The sequence below is a fragment of the Bos indicus x Bos taurus genome, chromosome 9, assembly GCF_003369695.1.
Source record: "Bos indicus x Bos taurus breed Angus x Brahman F1 hybrid chromosome 9, Bos_hybrid_MaternalHap_v2.0, whole genome shotgun sequence".
NCBI lineage: Eukaryota > Metazoa > Chordata > Mammalia > Artiodactyla > Bovidae > Bos > Bos indicus x Bos taurus.
The window spans coordinates 7417646-7442344 of record NC_040084.1 but is presented as its reverse complement, the minus strand read 5'-3'; the positions used below and the strand labels follow the sequence as shown (position 1 = coordinate 7442344).

Here is a 24699-nt window from a genome sequence, read left to right as displayed (position 1 = left end):
TAAAATATATAAATTAATTTATTAAAAAAAAAGACACCAAGTATCTGCTGCTTCCATTTTCAAGTTTGGGGATAGCTTGTTATGTAACAATAGATAACTGATGCATAACCCTATAGATTCCATACCCATTACTATAGTAATTTATTTAAAACCTTCAGCTCTTGCTTATATTTTCCTGGCTGAATGTACTGTAAAACTGCCTTCCTGAGCCAGCATCCATGCAGCAGAACATTGGTGAAGAAATCCACACCCTTGGGCACCCTAATGTCCCTGTATATACACTGGGTTCACATGGCCTCACTCTATGGGCTGTTACTCTATCATAACTTAAGACTTGTAAGCTGACTTTCCCATTACACCCCCATATGAATATTTTGCTTTGTCATTAAAGATCTGTCTAGTCAAGGCTATGGTTTTTCCAGTGGTCATGTATGGATATGAGAGTTGGACTATAAAGAAAGCTGAGCACTGAAGAATTGACTCTTGAACTGTGGTGTTGGAAAAGACTCTTGAGAGTCCCTTGGACTGCAAGGAGATCCAACCAGTCCATCCTAAAGGAAATCAGTCCCGGGTGTTCATTGGAAGGACTGATGTTGAAGCTGAAACTCCAATAGTTTGGCTACCTGATGCGAAGAGCTGACTCATTTGAAAAGACCATGTTGCTGGGAAAGATTGAGGGCAGGAGGAGAAGGGGATGACAGAGGATGAGATGGTTGGCTGGCATCACGGACTCAGTGGACATAGGTTTGGGTGGACTCCGGGAGTTGGTGATGGACAGGGAGGCCTGGTGTGCTGTGGTTCATGGGGTCGCAAAGAGTCGGACACAACTGAGTGACTGAACTGAACTGAACTGATGAATATTTTGCATTTTTTACTTAATCGTTAAAACATAAAACTTCAGTTCAATACATCAACTCTGATAACTTTCTGCATTCTTCATTGATAAAGAGATGTGGTTGGATGGGAGCTCCCTTGTCTTACAGAGCATATGAATTTTGAGGGGCAATTAACCCATGCATGTGTGCATGCTCAGTCACTCAGTTGTGTCAGATTCTGTTTAACCCCATGGGCAGAGGAGCCTGACAGGCTACAGTCCATGGAATTTTCCAGGTAAGAATACTGAAGTCGGTTGCCATTCCACTCCAGGGAATTTTCCTGATACAGGATTGAATCTGTGTCTCCTCCATTGGCAGGGAGATTCTTTACCTTGTGCCATCTGGGAAGCCTATATTCAACCCATAAAACATTTCAAAGGCATGTATCTCAAATCTAACTAATTCTGCTTTCACTTACATTTTTATTTTCCAAAGCATGTCATTTTTACTCAGTTGACTGTAGTAAGCTTCTACCTGCTATCAAATATTCTTCATTAATCCACTTTCAATCAATTATGCTCAAGGCAAAATGTGTTCTTTTAAAACATAATTTAAAATAGTCTTTTTGTTTAAACCCTAGTTGCTTTCCATCGTACATATATTAAATAAGTCCAAACCCTTAATCACAGCCTACAGACCTCACATCATGTGACTCCTGTTTCCCTTTCATCGTGCTTACTTATGCTGCCCACACTACTTAATCTTTCAGTGTCTCAAAGACACCAAGCTTTTCCATTCCTTATAGCCTCCCTGCATAAGGAATGGACTTCCCATCCCTTGATGTATGGCAAAATTTTATTAGCCTGTCCTATTCTCATCCTTCAGGTTTCATCTGAAAATCATCTCTTTAGAGAAGCTTTTTTTTTTTTTTTTAACCACCCAATCAATGGGTTCTTACTTTATATTCTTTCCAAGATACTTATTTGTCTGTTTCTTAGTATTTCCTAATTTAGGCAGAATGCCAAAGAATTGATGCCTTCGAACTGTGGTGCTGGAGAAGACTCCTGAAAGTCCTTTGGGCATCAAGGAGATCAAAACAGTCAATCTTAAGGGAGATCAACCCTGAATATTCACTGGAAGGACTGATGTTGAAGCTGAAGCTTCAGTATTTTTGTCATCTGATGCGAACAGATGACTCATTGGAAAAGTTCCTGATGCTGGGAAAGATTGAGGGGAAGGAGAAGAGGGTGTCAGAGGATGAGATGCCTGGATGGTATCACCAATGCAATGAACATGAACTTGGGCAAACTCTGGGAGATGGTGAGGGACAGGGAGGCCTGGTGTGCTACAGTCCATGGGGTCACAAAGAGTCAGACACCACTGGGTGACTGAATAACAACAACAGCAATTCTTAATTATTTAATTGTTCTTTGATTTTTTAGTAGCCTACAAACTCCATGATTGTATACTCTTCCCTAACACAGCACAAGGCACATAGTAAGTGATTGCTAGATACAGTGAATTCCCTATATGATACTTCGAACTTTCAAAGATAAGAGCATGCCTTCTCATGTCAGATCACATAAGTGAATCCAAATGGCTGGTGTATATTGTCATGTATTGACAATACACATGTGATTTTGTGTATTTTACTGTATAGTACTACATAAAGTACAGTAGTATAGCATCTTTAATTCATGCCCAGGATGTCTGGAAGCAGGCGTAAAAGCAATGGTATGTACTTGGTACTGTTAAGAACTGCCAAATGATAACAATGGAAAAAAAATGAAAATAATAGAGTGGGGTGAGGCAAAGAAGATGGTAGCTGTCACTCCTTATAACATGAATTGTTTAGTGATTCTAAAAAACAAGGACAAGATTATGGAACATATGAAGCCTATTGTGCTGATGATGTCAGCAATAATATTGAAAAAGTGTGGAAAAGTGATGGAGGCGATGGAGAAGTTTCTCTGTGTATAGGTGCAGGATCAGCGTCAGCACTGAGTCTCACATAGCTGAATGACAATTCAAGAGAAAGCCGGAAAACTTTACAAAGACATGAAGAAGAAACACAGCAAAGAATCAGAGGGCTCATCTTTTAATGCCAGCTGTGGCTGGTTTCATCTGTTCAAGCATAGAGCCAACCTTCACAATGTAAAAGTCAGGGGTGAGGAATCAAGTGCGGATTTGGCAGCTGCCTGAGAATTTCCTGAACTGCGTCAAGAAATTATTGATGAAAGTGGATATTTACCTGAGCAGGTTTTTAGTATAGATGAGATACGACCAAATGGGAAGAGGAGAGGTTAATGCCAGGCTATAAAGCAGCAAAGAGTAGGCTAAATCTGTTGTTTGGTGGCGATGCTTACAGTGATATGAAGCTGAAATCTCACTTAGTTTAATGAGTGGCAAGGTGGTAAATGCAGATTCGGGAGCTGCAGAGGAATTTCCTGAAATGCTTCCTGAAATTATTAATGAAGGCACATATTTACATGAGCAAGCATTTAATGTGGATGAGGCAGGACTATACTGAAAGAGAATGCCAGACCAAAGTTACATCAAGAAGGAAGAAACATTGATGCCAGGCTAGAAGCAGCAAAGGATAAGCTAACTCTGTCACTTGGTGGCAATGCTTCCGTGATATGAAGCCAAAGCCTCTCTTAGTTTATCATTCAGAGAACCCAAGAGCCCTTAAAACATAGCCAAGGGCTCTCTTCCTGTTGTGTGTAAGAGTAACCCCAAAGTCAGGTTTACACAGGCCATTTTCCAGGACTTGTTTTTCCAGCACTTTATCCTGGAGGTAGAGAAATATTTCTTGAAGAATGACATCCCATTCAATATTCTTTTGTTGCCTAACAATGCTGCAGGCCACTCTCCATTCATGGACAATATTCATCCCAGTATCAAAGTAGTATATTTGCCACCGAATACTATGTTACTCATCCCACCTATGGACCAGGGAGTTACAGCAACTTTCAAGAAATACTATTCACATCACACTCTATGTCAGGCAGTAAAGGTGAGCGACAAATCAAGAACAGCATTGTGATAATTTTGGAAAAACTATCAAGGTCATAAAAAAATTGCTTGGTGTGAGGATATGGCCATCACCGTGAATGGGGTTTGGAAGAAACTTTGCCCACAGGTTATTCATGATTTTCATGGATTTGAGAAAGTGGGTGAGGAGTCCAAAGAGGTCTTCAGCAACTCAGTGAGCCTCAGCGAGAAGTTAGAGTCAGCCTCAGTGAGAGCTGCAAGAGGACAACTTCATTGAACTCCTTGCTGTACACACAAGGAGCTTACTGATGAAGACCCCATGAAATTGGAGGCCCAGAGAAAGGATAAAGAGGGACAGGAGGAAGAAGAGGTGACTGAAGAGATTCAGGATGCAGGAAATGGCAAGATAGTTTTCTTTATTTGATGGGGTATTGTTAGTTTTTGAGGCACAGGGTCAGAACACAGAATAATACAGAAAGGTTGCAGCAGCCATTCAGAATGCAATCCAGGCCTACCGTGTTACCTATGATAAGAAAAAAGGAGCTACAACCCAGGCATTACTGGATCATTCTCTCTCTCTCTCTCTCTCTCTTTTTTTTTTTTTTTCCAAGAGAGTCGATAGAATTGAATCCAGCAAGGAACCAGAACCGGTGCATCAACCTCAGGCGTGAGTGAATTTGCAGTTTGCTCTCCGTCTTCTGATGCTGAGGATATTTCAGCTCCAATACCTTCCTTCTCTCCCTCCTCTAGTCGGTATCTCTTCTTGCCTGTTCACTGGGTGCCAGTCCCTGTATGACAGCTGTTGTACTGTACTACTGTACTTTTCAAGGTACTGTACTGTCAAATTAAAAATGTTTTATTTTTTGTACTTGCTTTTATGTGTTATTTGTGGGAAAAGTATTGTAAACCTACTACAGTACAGTGCTATATAGCCAATTGTGTTAGTTGGGTACCTAGGCTAACTTTGTTGGACTTAAAAATAGATTAGACTTACAAACATGCTCCTAGAATGAAAATTGTTCATATGTAGGGGCTTACTTTATTAAGTGAATGAGTTGGTTGGAATTTGCAACATGATAAACCCCATAGGTTGATATTAGCTGTGCCCACTGGAGTATTTTCTGTTTTAACAGCTGTGTAACATATATATGTGTCACAGCTCAGCTAGAGTTCTTTCTTCCCTGGACTTTATTTCTTGCAGTCACTTCTCATGTGCCTTGTCTCCATCTATATGGCTGCTTTCAGTTGACTTTATTTCAGTTTGCCACATTTCTTGGATGCCCTAATTTTAAAAATTGCTCCATACTTTAACTTTCCCATGTATAATAAGGCTGTTTATTCAGTTTGATTGAATAAATATTTGCTGAGCACCTACTTAACCAACCTCTGTAGTTGCAGGATGAATAATATTTCATGTTCTACCATTTTCAGAGAAGAAGGCTTTAAAGATCCTGAAACAAGTCAATCATTGGTCTATTTTACACATAATCACTAAGCAGGTACTCCCCTTAAGGCATGTTGTAACATGTTTGGGAGTCAGAGGTGGTAAGAGTCCCGCCATTGCTATGATAGTCTCTGTTGGTAGAGGTAACCAGTGAATAACTAGCCACACTTAATTATATGTTGAAAATGTATCGAATGTCTCAGAGGACAAAGAAAGCACATTCTGAAAAGTGAGAAGCACGTGTGGTGGGGGAGGGGGGCATACGATCAGGTATTGGTGGGCAGAGAACAGTTTTCTGAGGAAGTGGCATTTAATCAGAGAGCTGAAGGACAGTGAGAGGTGACTAGTCATCTTCGCCAAGGGGAACAGGCGGTGGAAATACACTGAGGTGGGTGGGAGCAGAACAGGTTCAGAAAAAGAAAATAAAAGTGTGGAGAGTGAAAAACAAACAACAAACAAAGAAAAGGGTCATGGCAGTTGATGCTGTTGATATACATGAGGGTAAAAATCAGTAGGTGTTTATCCGATGGCAATATTGATTGAAGAATTGTAAACAGAGAAGTAAGTCATTCATGTTTACATTTTTAATAGCTCATTCTCACCTCAACTTGAGCAGTTTGAGGAGGGTAAGAATGGACATGAGGAATCAACTTAGGAGGCTACTTCGTGACAATGGTGGGTTGAGTGAAGATGGAGAGAAGAGACATTTGGAGGTAAAATCAATAAAATTTGTCAATGATTATATGTAGCAAGAATGATGATTTAGATAAGGGCAAATTTGCATACTGCTGGTTCATATTCAAGTGACAGTTTGATCAATGCATTTGTGTTTGTTTTTATTTATACAATTGAGTATTTATAAAATGTGTGTGCGCGTTTCTATGAGAGAGAAGGCAGGGGGGCCCACATGTGGCTTAATAACAGTCACTTCTTTTCCTCATAAAGACAGTCTGAGGAGGGCTTGGCTGGCGGGAAGTCTTTCCTCTGGGCCCTGCAGTGCCCACTGGGATGGACTGTTGGCCGGTATCGAGAGACGCTGCTTCCACGATGGCGCGCTCAGTAACTGGCGTTCAGTGTTGGCTGGAGATCAGGGCTCAGCAGGAGCCCTTGGTAGAAGGTGTCAGTGCCTCTTCGCATTGGCCCCCTCAAGGCTGCTCGGTCTTCCAGGCAGCATTGCAGGGGTCTTACCTGAGACAGGAAAAGAAAACTGCCAGGATCTCAAGGCCTATATCTGAAAACATTACATCCAAAGTAATTCTACTAGTCAAAACAGTCACTAAGCCTGCCCGGATTCAAGGTGCCTGTGGAACTGGTGTGGGGGATGGATAAGAGGAATGTCTTGGCTTAATCACCTCTTAGTGGAAGGAGTGTTAAAGAATATGTGATACGTGGTGCCCACTCTCTTTATTGACATCTTGTGGGTGGATAATATCATTCAACACCGTTCCACACTCAATGACATCTGTACATCTGATGTGCTTATCAAGTCAGTGGACTGTGTTAAATTGATCAAGTTCAAATAGAGTGTCCAATAAGATACCACTAGAAGCTTCTCCCCTTTAGAATGTAAATTTCTGGAAAGAAGGGATATTGTCTTATGCTTTGATGAGGATCACCTGATGATTGTTTGTTGGCTAGTCCACTAACTAGGGTTTCCCTGATGACTCAGTGGTAAAGAATTCGCCTGTCTACACAGGAGACTAGGGTCTGATCCCTGGATGGGGAAGATCCCCTGGAGAAGAAAATGGCAACCCATTCCAGAAATATTGCCTGGGAAGTTCCATGGACAGAGGAGACTGGTGGGCTACAGTCCATGGGATTGTAAAAGAGTCAGACACAGCTTAGTGACCAAATACCACCACCACCCAACTAACTGACATTCTTTTAGTTGTTATGGAATGCTTTTTAACCAAACGACCAACGCTTATCTTTCCTTCCTCCAAGAATATGCCAGATTATGCCAAAAATCTTGTAGTCACAAGCATAGGCATTATTCTAATGACATTCCTCTCCTGCAACATCCTAAGAAGTAACCTTTAGATTAACAATATTGTTTCTTAGTATATCTAGGTTGGTTTCTATTTGTCATCATTTTATTTTCTATACAAATCACCTATTCAATAATTTACTCTATAATTTTCCCAGGGATCAATTCTGAGTTTGTTAAACTATGATTCCTAGGAATTAGTTCTTTTTCCCTTTTAAGAGTCAATATGTACCATTTAAAGATGTATTCTTCCTGTGCCTATTTTTACTTTCCTGTTCAGTAAAGTTCAGTCTCTCAGTCATGTCCAACTCTTTGCGACCCTGTGGACTGCAGCAAGCCAGGCTTCCCTGTCCATCACCAACTCCTGGAACTCATTCAAACTCATGTCTATTCAGTCGATGATGCCATCCAACCATCTCATCCTCTGTCGTCCCCTTCTCTTCTCGCCTTCAATCTTTCCCAACATCAGGGTCTTTTCCAATGAGTCAGCTCTTCTCATCAGGTGGCCAAAATATTGGAGTTTCAGCTTCAACATCAGTCCTTTCAATGAACACCCAAGACTGATCTCCTTTAGGATGGACTGGTTGGATCTCTTTGCAGTCCAAGGGACTCTCGTGAGTCTTTTCCAACACCACAGTTCAAAAGCATCTCAGCTTTCCTTATAGGCCAACTCTCACATCCATACATGACTACTGGGAAAACCATAGCTTTGGCTAGACAGACCTTTGTTGGCAAAGTAATGTCTCTGCTTTTTAATATGCTGTCTAGGTTGGTAATAGCTTTTCTTTGACGAAGCAAGTGTCTTTTAATTTCATGGCTGTGGTCACCATCTGCAGTGATTTTGGAGCTCAAGAAAATAGTCTCTCACTGTTTCCATTGTTTCCCCATCTATTTGCCATGAAGATCTTTTTTGTACAGTTCTGTGTATTCTTGCCACCTCTTCTTAATATTTTCTGCTTCTGTTAGGTCCATACCATTTCTGTCCTTTATTGTGCCCATCTTTGCATGAAATGTTCCCTTGGTATCTCTAATTTTCTTGAAGAGATCTCCAGTCTTCCCCATTCTATTATTTTCCTCTATTTCTTTGCATTGATCACTGAGGAATACTTTCCAGGATTCTTCAAAAATCACTGAAAATGCTTTCATTTGAACACTTATTCCTTCTTTATACTGTGATGCAATTTTTCTAGACTAGGACATTTGAGTCAATATAAAGGATTTAAGGGTCCTTTGAATATTTTCTTGATTGCTTGAGTATCATTTCACTCAAATATTGTCATACCATACTTTCAGGGTGAAAGATTATTTTCTTTTTAGTAGGAGATAAAAATCAAGGAAGAGATTTAATAATGCTGCTTTTCTTCTATCTCTATTATCATTAAGCATTCTGGGCTGTGAAGGCAGTATCTTCTTCAGACTTTTTATTATTACACATTTGAACATTTTGTTTCTTTTATCTTTCTTTATGTGGTCATCTTTTTCTCATCCTTAGAAAATTTTATTTTATTTTGTCCTAGTGATGCAACGGACTGTCTCATTTAATTTTGGCCTTACTGAACCAGAGTTACATAGATTACCCACTGGGGCCAATTTACTTTCTTAATACATTTTTCCTTTTCTCTTGAAGTATTGTTGATTTACAATATTGTGTTAGTTTCAGGTGTACAGAGTAATGATTCATTTGTGCATATACATATATGTGTAATATCTAGATATTCCTTTTAGATTCTTTTCCTTTATAGGTTATTACAAAATATTGAGTATCGTTTCCTGTGCTGTACATTAAGTCTTTTTTGGAATTTTCTTAATACTTTAAAAACATTTTTCCTGGAAGATAAAATGATCTATTAAAAATTTCAGTGTCTTTTGGAGCGAGATTTGTTTACTGAAACCTCTTGTGCATTACCTGCATTTTAATACTGTATAGCATTTGACAGTTCCAACTTACAGAGAACGCATTTCCTCACCTAGGCTGTTCTTTGATTTTGCTTTTGGAATTTAAGTCTCAGGCAAATCTTCCATTTCCATATCAACACTGTCTCTCTATGATCTTAGTTGCTCTACTAAGGTAAAAATTGGTAAACAACTCCTTCCAAAATTCTCTTTTCAAAACCTACCTAACCTTCTTAATTGATGCTTTCAGTGTCAACATCTGGAAGAATTTCTTTACATCCCAGAGTCTGCTCAGCAGTTTAATTTCCAGATTGCAGGCAGGGCACCCAGGTGACATGTTAATCCTTAGAACACTAACTATAAAGGAATTATTCAGCAACTTAAAAAGACAAACAAAATACGAATATGATATCAGCTATCTAAATGCATCTTCATATTTTCTTTTTAGGAAAGGGAATAAGACACACCATGGATTTTATTAATCTTTTTTCTCTGTGCCTTTCTTGAATCACACTGAATTAGAACTAGTAAAACTCAACTTAATCTTCCAAAAGGATATAAAAATGCAGATTCCTACCAATATATTAAGTTTTCTAATAGGCTAAAAATGCAGTATCCTCATTGAGTATATTACCCTCTGAATTATTGAACATGTCAAACATAGGAAGAATTTGATGCTTCACACATTCAACTCTGTTTTATTTTACTCAAAATTTCATGCTGTCCATATGTCAGAAACTCCAGTAACAACAGAATATATACTGAGTCTCAATTTTGTTTTCTTCAAGAAATTAATTTATAAAATATAAAGAGAATCTAGATTAAGCACAAGTATTAGCAGCGGTAAATCCTTCAGTTTATCCACTCTCCATTTTTCTACAGAAAACTCTATGGAATTATAAGATAGATTATGGATTTTCATAAGTATAAGCAACACCAGAAACAATTTACTCCTGTATTTCTGAAACTTGCCCCATCATCAATGTCAAGGAGGGTTTTCATTAAAATGTACATTCCTAAGACCCTTCCTCAAGGATTCTGATTCTCTAGATTATACAGAGTTAAATTTTTGACCTCAAACTCAAGTGATTCTTATGATCAGATAGTTCAGTTCAGCTCAGTCACTCAGTCATATTCTACTTTCTGTGACCCCATGGATTGCAGCACGCCAGGCCTCCCTGTCCATCACCAACTCCAGGAGCTTGCTCAAACTCATGTCCATTGAGTCAGTATAATGCCATCCAACAGTCTCATCCTCTGTCATCCCCTTCTCCTGTCTTCGATCATTCCCACCATCAGGATCTTTTGCAGTGAGTCAGTTCTTCTCATCAGGTGGCCAATGTAATGGAGCTTCAGCTTCAGCATCAGTCCTTCCAATGACTATTCAGGATTGATTTCCTTTAGGGTGGACTGGTTGGATCTCCTTGCAGTTCAAGGGACACTCAAGAGTCTTCTCTAACACAACTGTTTTCTTTATAGTCCAACTCTCACATCCATACATGACTACTGGAAAAACCATAGTTTTGACTAGACAGACTTTTGTTGGCAAAGTAATGTCTCTGCTTTTTAATATGCTGTCTAAATTGGTCATAGCTTTTCTTCCAAGGAGCAAGTGTCTTTTAATTTCATGGCTGCAGTCACCGTCCACAGTGATTTCAAAGCCCAAGAAAATAAAGTCTGTCACTGTTTCCATTGTTTCCCCATCTATTTGCCATGAAGCAATGGGACAAGATGCCATGATATTTTTTTTTTTTTCAATGTTGAATTTTAAGCCCACCTTTTCACTCTCCTCTTTCACTTTCATCAAGAGGCTTTTGAGTTCCTCTTCACTTTCTGCCATAAGGGTGGTGTTATCTGCATATCTGAGGTTATTGATATTTCTCCCACAATCTTGATTCAAGCTTGAGCTTCATCCAACCCAGCATTCCACATGACGTACTCTACATAGAAGTTAAAAAAAGCACAGTGACAGTATACAGCCTTGACATACTCCTTTCCCAATTTGGAACCAGTCCGTTGTTCCATGTCCAGTTCTAACTGTTGCTTATTGATCTGCATACAGATTTCTCAGGAGACAGGTCAGGTGGTCTGGTATTCCCATCTCTTTCAGAATTTTCCACAGTTTGTTGTGATCAAAGGCTTTGACATAGTCAATAAAGCAGAAGTAGATGTTTTTCTGGAATTCTCTTGCTTTTTTGATGATCCAGTGGATGTTGGCAATTTGATCTCTGGTTCCTCTGCCTTTTCTGAATCCAGCTTGAACATCTGGAAGTTCTTGGATCACATATTGTTGAAGCCTAGCTTAGAATTTTGAGCATTACTTTGCTAGCGCGTGTGAAGAGTGTAATTGTGTGGTGGTTTTAACTTTCCTTGGCATTGCCTTTCTTTGGGATTGGAATGAAGACTGACCTTTTCAGTCCTGTGGCCACTGTTGACTTGATCAGACAAATTTGGGAAATAACAGCATAGCTCAAGGTCCTCACTTTACAGATGAGGAAACAGACACAGGTTTGAACAGTGAACTGCCCAACGTTACCCAGCTGGGCGAAAACCGAGTTGAGTTGGGAAGATGGTTATTCATGGCCTCTTACTCCTTCCCATTTCCAAAATCATTTCTGTTTTGACATTTATATCTCAATTCGTGAAACATGATTATTCATCCAGTTCTGCTAAGTAGATTTTTTTTTCATTATATAAGATTATTTGAACAAAAAATATACCATATTATTTTCTCTTACTTGATGCTAGGATATAGGCACTGCTTATCTTGTTGCACTGGAACCTGCATTATAGCTCCGGATAGTGGACAACCTTCACATGGCAGGAAGCCATCTGGTGACCCCTTTTAACTGAGCCTGGACAGAGAGTTGCATAAATATCTTGTAACCTCTGAGAGCTTTGATGGTGCACTTTGAAATTAATTAAAATTGTTGATGGAATTCATGGAAGTAGAAGAAGGCTATTCTTAAAACTAATAAATTTTTAATGCTTCCATTTAAGAAGAATATTTATTATGTCTTTGTTCCTGAAATATACTTGCTGTATTTGAAATTATCAAAAAGATCATTATAACCTACAAGGCAAAGATAACCAAATGCATTAGTGCTATAGTATGGGTTTTGAGACAGACCAGTGTTTGAATTCTGACTTGGCTTTCTAGTGACTGTTTAGGCACAGGCAAGTCACTGCACATCTGAATCTTAGTATTTTCAAAAATCAGTTATTAAAACAATACCACTTATTTCACATCATTGTCTTGTAGATTAGTGATGACGTGGGAAGTGCTAAATATGGTGGAGGAAAGGAGAAGGGCTTCATTTATAAGAATACATAATTATTATAATTATGGCTTATATAATTGTAATAAATTACTATTATAATAAATTGGAGAAAGAAATGGCAAGCCACTCCATTATCCTTGCCTGAAAAATTCCATGGACTGAGTAGCCAGGCCTGCTACAGCCCATGGGATCGTAAAGAGTCCGACACGACTGAGCAACTTAACTAACTTAACTTATTGTAATAAATGGTAATGATTAGCACTATTTCCAAGCACATTGTATAACTCTGAGTCATCTATATTGATGCACTCATGCTGAGTCAAGCAGTGGTGATATAAGTCTGAGAACAAGAGTTTCATGTTCTCAGGGCCAAGGAGAGGTTAGACTCAGAACACCAGAGCTGAAACCAACTAGGCAGGAAGAGGGGCCCATTGGAATATTGTATGAGTCCTCAGTTATATTTTTTTTAGACAATAAGCTAGGCTTGTTGTGTCAAATATTCCAAGCACTTGACAGAGAAAAGTTAAACTGAGCTAACATCACACTGTTAAAATATAATTATTTAAGATTATTTGGCTATATATATTTTTCCTTGAAAAACAAAATAAAATCCATATATAGAAAAATATTTGAATTATTTTTCTAGAGATGGTAACATTCAGGTAATAAACTTTGCCATCTGAATTATTATCAATAAATCCTAAACATATTTAAATTCTTTTCAAAAATATTACTTGTATGATAGGATATAAATTAGGTTTCATAGATCTAAATATCTAAACATAAATCTGTCTTCATACATGGATATAGTATTCAGTTATTGTGTGCTTGCTCAGTCACTCAGTCATATCTGACTCTTTGTGACCCCATAAACTGTAGCCTGCCAGGCTCTTCTGTCCATGGAATTCTCCAGGCAGAAATACTGGAGTGGGTTGCCATTTCCACCTCTGGGGATCTTCCTAACCCAGGGATGGAACCTGCATCTCTTGGGTCTCATGAATTGGCAGCTGGATTCTTTACCACTGAGTCACCTGGGAAGCCCATTTAATTATTAGTGACATATAAAACCAGCATTCAGATATATCCTATTTATGTTGAATATTTTTATATAATCAGATTTGGCTAATGAATAATAATTCAGGAACAATGTTATCATTTTAAACTTAAATTTAGTTTTATATCTGTGAAAATAAGAGAAATAAAATATCAAGAAATCTATTAAAATTCTTCTACAGGTAAGAAAATGATACTGGACTCTTAACCTACTTTTCATTTCTGATTATTTAATTATTTAATAAAACCTTAATTTTCAAGGTGGCAGAAGAATGGATTCAAGACATATTTTTAAATTTTTATATTTTTCAATCTATGTGATTAAAAAGTTTGCTGAAAGCGGGTATGAAAGTAAAGTTCTGGTCTGAGATGAGCATTTCCAGCTAATATCAAGCTATTCATAACCTCATGAAAAACTTTCAGAGAATGTGACTTTGGTAGTATAATTGAGTGCTTCCATAATAAAACCCAAGTGGTTGGAAAATTAAATTTCCATAGTGTTCTTACAGTAAAAAGTACATTCTAATAATCATTTAAAACTTAGTTTATATGAATTAAAGTTTAATATTAAACTCTAGCTGTTTTTAGGTATGACTTTTAGAAGATGTTAGATGGTGTTAAGTGCCCACTGTTACGTACTGCTAAATAGTGATGCTTTTCAAGCAGTTACTGGGTATAAGTGTTAATTGATATAACCACCAATATTTTGTTTTTATAAAAATTGTTAAATGTATCAATTATTTTAATGTGAAAATAAAAAAAATACTCATGGGCACTTTTGAAAAGAATGTTTTAGAAATTGTGAGGCAAATACTTCTTACCCTTCTGCTGCTGCTACTGCTGTTGCTGCTAAGTCGCTTCAGTCGTGTCCGACTCTGTGCGACCCCACAGATGGCAGCCCACCAGGCTCCCCCGTCCCTGGGATTCTCTAGGCAAGAACACTGGAGTGGGTTCTCCATAAATAATCACCATGTAACCATGACATTAAATTCTTATCTCATTGATTGTGGAGTTCATAAGATTTCAGAGCTTCACTGAAATGCAATATGAATTTTAGAATCAGGTTGTCTCCCTTGTTACCTAAAGAAAATTAACATTGAGATCTGAATAGCATATCAGATCTAATATACTGCAGCAGAAGACTTTTGTTCTTCTTTGTAGTTTCATGTCTGTTGGAATATGGACTGGAGACAGATTTTAGGTTTAACAGACCTCATTTTTTATTAAATTCCTAAAACATCTGTTTGTTATTTTCAGTATTTTAATTTATGCTTTCTTTTTAACACAGATATTTTATTTCCACTTTTTCTCAGCTTGTTTAGCTATAAATTTATCTAAGAGATATAGTTATCAGATAAAAGAACACTTGAAACCTATGTATGAGAAGGGAATATTTGAATAAACTGCTAGAAACGAGAAAGAGCCAGTTGGCTTAAGTAATCTGGTGAATAAGGTAGCTTGAGCTTTGTTACCATAGGCTCTGCTATGACAATGGCTAGAGAAAGTGATAGGTGAGAGACAGGTGATGGATAGAGAGATGAGAGATGGGTGGCAGGTAGATAGATATGTATATATATACATGCAGACAGATGGATGATAAGCAGATGATAGACAGAGAGCCAGAGCAGATGTCATTAGGAGTCTTCTATGGCTCCTCATATCTTAAAAGAATACTTCAAAAACCCAATATCACATCTGTGAAGTGTTTATATATTGCAAACCACCCAACAAACAATTTGACATTACACATTCATGAGGGCATGGAAACCCACTCCAGTATCTTGCCTGGAGAATCCCCATGGACAGAGGAGCCTGGCCAGCTACAGTCTATGGGGTTGCAAAGAGCTGGACATGACAGAGCCTTGGAGTATGGAATGAAACAGGCAAAGGCTAATAGAGTTTTGCCAAGAGAACGCACTGGTAATAGCAAACATTCTCTTCCAACAACACAAGAGAAGACTCTACACGTGGACATCACCAGATGGTCAACACCAAAATCAGATTGATTATATTTTTTGTAGCCAAAGATGGAAAAGCTCTATATAGTCAACAAAAACAAGATTGGGAGCTGACTGTGGCTCAGATCATGAAGTCCTTATTGCCAAATTCAGACTTAAATTGAAGAAAGTGGGGAAAATCACTAGACCATTCAGGTATGACCTAAATCAAATCCCTTATGATTATACAGTGGAAGTGAGAAATAGATTTAAGGGCCTAGATCTGATAGACAGAGTGCCTGATGAACTATGGACGGAGGTTCGTGACATTGTACAGGAAACAGGGATCAAGACCATCCCCATGGAGAAGAAATGCAAAAAAGCAAAATGGCTGTCTGAGGAGGGCTTACAAATAGCTATGAAAAGAAGAGAAATGAAAAGGGAAGCAGAAAAGGAAAGATATAAGCATCTCAATACAGAGTTCCAAAGAACAGCAAGGAGAGATACAAAAGTCTTCCTCAGTGATCAGTGCAAAGAAATAGAGGAAAACAACAGAATGGGAAAGACTAGAGATCTCTTCAAGAAAATTAGAGATACCAAGGGAACACTTCATGCAAAGATAGGCTCGATAAAGGACAGAAATGGTATGGACCTAACAGAAGCAGAAGATATTAAGAAGAGGTGGCAAGAATACATAGAAGAACTGTACAAAAAAGAGCTTCATGACCTAGATAATCACGGTGGTGTGATCATTCACCTAGAGCCAGACATCCTGGAATGTGAAGTCAAGTGGGCCTTAGAAAGCATCACTATGAACAAAGCTAGTGGAGGTGATGGCATTCCATCTGAGCTATTTTAAATCCTGAAAGATGCTGCTGTGAAAGTGCTGCACTCAATATGCCAGCAAATTTGCAAAACTCAGCAGTGGCCACAGGACTGGAAAAGGTCACTTTTCATTCCAATCCCAAAGAAAGGCAATGCCAAAGAATACTCAAACTACTGCACAATTGCACTCATCTTACACGCTAGTAAAGTAATGCTCAAAATTCTCCAAGACAGGCTTTAGCAGTATGTGAGCTGTGAACTTCCAGATGTTCAAGCTGGTTTTAGAAAAGGCAGAGGAACCAGAGATCAAATTGCCAACATCCGCTGGATCATGGAAGAAGCAAGAGAGTTCCAGAAAACATCTATTTCTGCTTTATTGACTATGCCAAAGCCTTTGACTGTGTGGATCTCAATACACTGTGGACAATTCAGAAAGAGATGCGAATACCAGACCACCTGATCTGCCTCTTGAAAAATCTGTATGCAGGTCAAGAAGCAACAGTTAGAACTGGACATGCAACAACAGACTGGTTCCAAATAGGAAAAGGAGTTCGTCAAGGCTGTATATTGTCACCCTGTTTGTTTAACTTATATGCAGAGTACATCATGAGAAATGCTGGACTGGAAGAAACAGAAGCTGGAATCAAGATTGCCGGGAGAAATATCAATAACCTCAGATATGCAGATGACACCACCCTTATGGCAGAAAGTGAAGAGGAACTAAAAAGCCTCTTGTTGAAAGTGAAAGAGGAGAGTGTAAAAGTTGGCTTAAAGCTCAACATTCAGAAAACTAAGATCATGGCATCTGGTCCCTTCACTTCATGGGAAATAGATAGGGAAACAGTGGAAATAGTGTCAGACTTTATTTTCTGGGGCTCCAAAATCACTGCAGATGGTGATTGCAGCCATGAAATTAAAAGACACTTACTCCTTGGAAGGAAAGTTATGACCAACCTAGATAATATGTTGAAAAGCAGAGATATTACTTTGCCAACAAAGGTCTGTCTAGTCAAGGCTATGGTTTTTCTGGTGGTCATGTATGGATGTGAGAGTTGGACTGTGAAGAAAGCTGAGCACCAAAGAATTGACGCTTTTGAACTGTGGAGCTGGAGAGCTGGTAAAGAATCTGCCTGCAATGTGGGAAACCTGGGTTTGATCCCTGCGTTGGGAAGATCCCCTGGAGAAGGGAAAGGCTACCCTTCTCCAGTATTCAGGCCTGGAGAAGTCCATGGACTAAGTCCATGGGGTCGCAAAGAGTCAGACACGACTGAGTGACTTTCACTCGCTAACTCACTCACAGAGTCTCCATTTCATAGTTCTTAATGTCCAAAGCATTATTTAGCAGTAAGTTTCATGTTAAGAAAAAAAGATAATCTGTGATTCTTATTATCTATTCAAATATTTATTATAGAATTATAATATTCTTGATATAGTCTTCATGAATTACTGTTTCTTATGCATATGTATGTATGTGTGTTTATCAAGGCTAACAGAGGGAGCAATAAAATAGAAAAAATATATCAATCATGATAATAAATTATATCAAAATGGTTAACTTAAGAAAGTAGTGGTGGTTTTAAAGGTATCATGGAAGAAGATTCAGGCAAGTCTAGCATCTGTCAAATAGTCATCAGAAAGGAAAATAACTTTAGTGATATTCTGACTAAATCCTTTGGCTAGGTTCATAGTCAGTTGCTTAGTTTAGCTTTTGAAGTAGTAACCTGGAAATAATTCATAAAGGTCTTTGCTTATTAAAAAGATTTGCTATTATACCAACAACACAGTCTCATTCTAGATAACATCCACATGAATAAGTGCAATGCTCTCCCTGTTGCCTCCAAGCCTTGGATTAAAAAAAAAATTTTTTTTTTAACTCATAGCTTTATTCTCTTAGCTAAGTTCATATCCGCCTGGTTTCAAGCCAATTTTTAATTGAATTCAGTTAGTGTAACTGCTCCTTAGAGATGTCCATAAAATGTGCTTTCCCAGATTTTTTAGCAGAAGCCCCATTATCTCTGTTCAGCATTCCCAAGCAGACAGCAAAATTGCCATCAAGCTCTATCTTGCTCAACAACGACTCTTTAATGCGGTCACCTCATGGGCTTTGTGTTTCAATTATAATTTAGAATGAATTAAAATTCATTTAAATGGATAGCATCCTCTCTTACTACCCCAATGGAAATCCATTTCAGAATGTTCTATCTCTTTAAGGTAATTCAGGATAAAGTAGGTTATATTATATATCCTTAATTTTATGCCGTCAATCTTACTCTCCTTTATAATCCTCCATTTTCATTCATCAGCTGAATAAAATACAGTCAAATGTTTAAGACATATACTCTGCAAAGATAAAACATCAAAAATTTACATATAAGATAATATTTTTAAATTTAGGATTTTTATTTCAGTATTTGAGTACATCAAGGCTGTATATTGTCACCATGCTTATTTAACTTGTATGCAGACTACATCATCAGAAATGCTGGACTGGATGAAGCACAAGCTGGAATCAAGATTACCAGGAGAAATATCAATAACCTCAGATATGCAGATGACACCACACTTATGGCAGAAAGTGAAGAAGAAATAAAGAGCCTCCTGATGAAAGTGAAAGAGGAGAGTGAAAAAGTTGGCTTAAAGCTCAACATTCAGAAAACTAAGTTCATGGCATCTGGCTCATCACTTCATGGCGAATAGATGGGGAAACAATGGAAACAATGACAAATTTTATTTGGGGCGGGCTCAAAAATCACAGCAGATGGTGACTGCAGCCATGAAATTAAAACACAGTTGCTCCTTCGAAGAAAAGTTATGACCAACCTAGACAGCATATTAAAAAGCAGAGACATTACTTTGCCAACAAAGGTCCATCTAGTCAAAGCTATGGTTTTTGCATAGTCATGTATGGATGTGAGCATTGGACTATAAAGAAAGCTGAGTGCCAAAGAATTGATGCTTTTGAACTGCAGTGTTGGAGAACACTCTTAGAGCCCCTTGGACAGCAAGGAGATCAAACCAGTCCATCCTAAAGGAAATCAGTCCTATATGTTCATTGGAAGGACTGAGGCTGAAGCTGAAACACCAATTCTTTGACCACCTGATGTGAAGAACTGACTCATTTGAAAAACCCTGATTCTGGGAAGATTGAAAGCAGGAGGAGAAGGGGATGACAGAGGATGAGATGATTGGATGGCATCATTGAATCAATGGACATGAATCTGAGTAAACTCTGGGAGTTAGTGATGGACAGGGAGGCCTGGCGTGCTGCAGCCCAGGGGCTTGCAGAGTCAGACACGACCGAGTGACTGAACTGACGGTAGCACAGATTTTAGAATCAAGTTGTTCATGGAAGTGTGTAAAGTTATTTGCTACAGATTGAAGGGGCTTCCCTGGTGGCTCAGAAGGTAAAGAATCTGTCTCTACTGCGGAAGATCTGGGTTTGATCCCTGGGTTAGGAAGATCCCCTGGAGGAGGATCTTCGTGGCCACCCACTGTGGTATTCTTGCCTGGAGAATCCCCATGGACAGAGGATTCTTAGGTGTCATATTATGGTGTTTCAGCATATTATACAAGTATCTCATAGAATGAATTCTAAGGTTGTGAAATCATTGATAGTAACATCATGCAAAGGTATAGACATTTACATCTATGTTAGAATACATTCCCATGTATTAAATCATTTATGTCAACCCTGTGAAAGACTGGTATTTTTATTCTCATTTCATATGTCACGAGTTGGCATACTGCAGGCTGTGGGCTAAATATGGCCAGCCACTTGTTTGTGTAAATAAAATTTAATTGGATAACAGCCATGTCCAATCATTTACATATTTTAACGGCTGCTTTGGAGCTACAAAGACTGAGTTAAATAGTCATGACAGAGAATAGCCCACAAAACCTAAAATATTTACTTTCTGATCCTTTACAGAAAAAATTTGTCCAACCTATTATAAATGACTAAACTGAAATGCAAAGTTTGACTAATGATACAAATTTATATATCTAATTGAAAACAAATGTGCAATCACTCAAATCTAAATCCAACTCTTTGAATCCAAATCCTGGTTTATTTTCTCCTTAACATCATGTGACTATTAGTCTAAAACACCTGTCTCAACAGTGAAAAGCCTTAAGTTATATTTTTATTTGGTGTGATTACATAGATGCTATTTCAGTGTATAATTACTTAAATATCTGAACTCTACAAGGAGGAGAAATGATGTGAGGGGGAAAACCGAGACAACAGGAATCATACTCCATAACCCGTGTATCAGTGCCCAGGAGCTGGCAGTACGAGGTTATATGTTTGCCGTAGGGAAACATAGCCCAAACTTAGGAACGAGGTACTCAAACAGAAGGCTATTGATGGAAGATGGAGTCAGAGGGAACTCTGAAGACCAACACTGAAGTTTCAAACAAACAAATAGAAATATTCTGGATTCCAGGGCACTGCGATGCCATCTGGTCAAACAGCTGCTTTTTAAACTCTTTGAGCACTTGGAGGCTCTCCTCTGGTTATTGTGATAGATTTTACTGTGCTAATAATAGCTGTCTGAGTTTTTGTCATAGAACTCACTTCATCATTTTAGCAATTACTATGATAATTAAATACATTTACTTTCTTATTCCAATCTCTGTGCATGGCTTGACAATTTTAAAGAATTTTACTGCCTTATTTATAAAGTTCAGATTTTTTAATGTCATTTTTCTTAAATATAAGCTACATTTTGTGTTAGCCCATTGCTTTGTTATACTTATTCAAATATTTTCTTTCTCTTTAGTGGACTAATATGCTCTATTATTATTATTATTATTATTTTTTGCTCCAAGTTCACTTTATTTAATATACATCAATACAGATCTCATATATGTTTAAATCACTTTGGCTTGTAAATTAAGTCCTTTGCAAAAACTAAAAGTTCTGGACCCCATTCTCACTTGCATAATACTAACAGATGAATAAGTCCCTTAATTTGTATGTTCATATTATGGATATGGTATACAAATAATATATATCATTTAATAAGAAACATATTTTTGTTAAGACTATGATCAGTTTGAAGAATAAAATATTGAGAACTAAATATGGTAAAATTTGTATTTATAATTATTCACATTGTTGCCTATGCGTAAGTACATTTAAGTACCTTCACACAGTTGTATCATCCTGTGTATAATATTTTGTATTTTTATTTAAAAATATTTTGAAATACATTAATAAGGTGAGTGATGTAAAGATATATCCTTTTTGAATTTCAAAGCAATAAAGGGGAGAAACTAGCATTACATTATAAAACAATTTATGTAAAACTTCAAAATCATATAATACCTAGCAAAGAATAATAAGGGTAAAGGGTAAACAGCACAGTCAGAAAACAAACAGCAATTTCCAGGTAAGGGTTAACTCTGAATAAGAGGCCAAAAGTAAAGGATAGTGATAAGAGGGATTTAAAACTGTATCTAAGTTTTATTTCTTTGTAAGATAACCTGTGGGATATACTGAAAAAATTTGACACGTTAAATCTGACTATAGTTGGCCTTCAAACAAAGATTTGAACTGTGGCAAATTCAATTATATGTGGGTTTTTTCCAATAGTAAATTCTTTAGTACTACGCAGTCCACTGCGGATAGAGGAACTGATATTTGGGAGCCAACTACAAATTATATTTCGATTCTCAGTTGCATGGAGAGAAAAAAGCACCTGGTCACGGCATTGTTTCAGGGTTGACTGTGTTTTTATTGTTTTGTTTTTATGCCACTGCCACACAGTGTTGATTACTACAGCTTTGTAATAACGTTTGAAATCAGAAAGAGTGCTGCCTACATTTTTGTCTTTCTTTCTCAAAATCATTTTGGGATTTTAGAGTCTCTGTTGATTCCATATGAATTTTAGGGTGGTTTTTTTTCTGCTTCTGTGAAAAATGTCTGGGATTTTGATAAGGAGTATGTTGAATCTGCAGATGTTTTGGGGTATTATAAACTTAACAAGATTAATGCTTCCATGAATATGATATATTTTTCAATATATTGAGGTCTTCAGTTTCTTTCATCATCTTATAATCTTCAATGTACAGATCTTTCACCTTCCTGGTTATATTTATTCCTTTTAATGCTATTAAAAATTGGATTATTTTAAATCTCTGATGCACATTGTTGTACATTAAAATGCAACAGAGTTTTGTACATTTATTTTGAATCATTCAAATTACTGAATTTATTTTTTTGTTCTAACTCATTTGTTGGATTTTTAAGATTTTCTGTATATAAGATCATATCTACAAACCAGTAATTTTACATCTTCCTTTATAATTTGGATATCTTTATTTACATTTCTTATCTGATTACTCTGGCTAGGAGTTTGAGTACTGTATTCAGTAGAATTGGCAAGAATGAGCATCTTTGCCTTATTGCTAATGTAGAGGAAAAGCTTTTAGCTTTTCACAGTTGAGTGTTATGTTATCTGTGAGTTGTCATATGTCTTTTATTATGTTGAGATGCACTGCTTTTGAATCAATTTATTGAGAGGTTTTATCATTCAAAGATGATGAATTTTGTGAAATACTTTTCTTTATTATTTGAGATGATCATAGGATTTCTATCCTTTATTCTCTTAATGTGGTGGATCACATTGTTGATTTGCATTATATTGATTCATCCTTGTGTCCAGGGATAATAACACTTGATCATGATGTATGATCCTTTTAATGTTCTGTTGAATTCAGTTGCTTAGTATTTTATTGACAATTTTTGCATCTATATAAAATAGGGATATTAATAATTTTTTTTTCTTTAGTGTATTAGGCTGACTTCAATATCAGTATATTCCTTGCTTTAGATTTTTTGGAACAGTTTGAAAAGAATTGATATTACTTCCTACTTAAATATTTGGTAGACCTCACCAGTGAAGCCAACTAGTCCTAGGCTTTTCTTTTTTACTTTGTTAGGAGAATTATGACTACAGATTTAATTTCCATACTCCCTATTGGAGTGTCCATATTCTCAATTTTTTATTGATTCAATCTTTGTGGTTGTATGTTCCTAGGAACTTATCTGTTTTTCTCTAGGTTATACAATTTGTGTCATATAATTTTTCATAGTAGTCTCTTATAATCCTTGGAATTTATACATTGTCAGTTATTGTAACTCCTGCTTCATTTTTATTTTAATTCTTCTCTCTTTTCCCCCTTAATTAGTTTCACTAAATTTTGCCCAAGCAGTAATGCTGAAGAAGCTGAAGTTCAATGGTTCTATGAAGACCTACAAGACCTTCTAGAACAAACATCCAAAAAAGATGTCCTTTTCATCATAGGGGACTGGAAAGCAAAACTAGGAAGTCAAGAGATACCTGGAGTAACAGGCAAATATGGCCTTGGAGTACCAAATGAAGCAGGGCAAAGGCTAGCAGAGTTTTGCCAAGAAAACACACTGGTCATACCAAACACCCTCTTGCAACAACACAAGAGAAAATTCTACACATGGACATCACCAGATGGTCAATACTGAAATCAGATTGATTATACTCTTTGCAGCCAAAGATGGAGAAGCTCTATACAATCAGAAAAAGACAAGACGTGGAGCTGACTGTGGCTCAGATCATGAACTCCTTATTGCAAAATTCTGACTGAAATTGAAAAAAGTAGGGGAAAACCATTAGAACATTCAGGCATGACCTAAATAAAATCCCTTATGATTATACACTGGAAGTGACAAATAGATTGAAGGGATTAGATCTGATAGACAGAGTGCCTGAAGAACTATGGATGCAGGTTCATGACATTGTACAGGAGACAGGGATCAAGACAATCCCCAAGGAAAAGAAATGCAAAAAGGCAAAAGGATCGTCTGAGGAGGCCTTACAAATAGCTTAGAAAATAAGAGAAGATAAAGGCAAAGGAGAAAAGGAAGGATATACCCATTTGAATGCAGAGTTCCAAAGAATAGCAAGGAGAGATAAGAAAGCCTTCCTCGGTGATTAATGCAAAGAAATAGAGGAAAACAGAAGAATGGAAAACACTAGAGATCTCTTCAAGAAAATTAGAGATAAGGGAATATTTCTTGCAAAGATGGGCACAATAAAGGACAGATGTGGTATGGACCTAACAGAAGGTGAAGATGTTAAGATAAGGTGGCTAGAATACACAGAAGAATTATACAAAAAAAAGATCTTCATGACCAAGATAACCACGATGGTGTTATCATTCACCTAGAGCCATACATCCTGAAATGCAAAGTCAAGTGGGCCTTAGGAAACATCACTACGAACAAAGCTAGTGGAGGTGATGGAATTCCAGTTGGGCTATTTCAAATCCTAAAAGATGATGCTGTGAAAGTGCTACAATCAATATGCCAGCAAATTTGGAAAACTCAGCAGTGGCCACAGGGCTAGAAAAGGTCGGTTTTAATTCCAGTCCCAAAGAAAGGCAATTCCAAAGAATGTTCAAACTACTGCACAATTTCACTCATCTCACA

The 24699-nt window shown here is 37.4% G+C and overlaps 1 long non-coding RNA gene across 1 annotated transcript; it reads left to right on the top strand.

Moving 5' to 3' along the window:
* The first annotated feature begins 2185 nt into the window (after positions 1 to 2185).
* LOC113898052 lies at positions 2186 to 23509 on the top strand. Its single transcript, XR_003512507.1, has 3 exons — positions 2186 to 4638; positions 5845 to 5966; positions 23424 to 23509. It is a non-coding gene; the product is annotated as an uncharacterized LOC113898052 (long non-coding RNA).
* The last annotated feature ends 1190 nt before the right edge of the window (positions 23510 to 24699 follow it).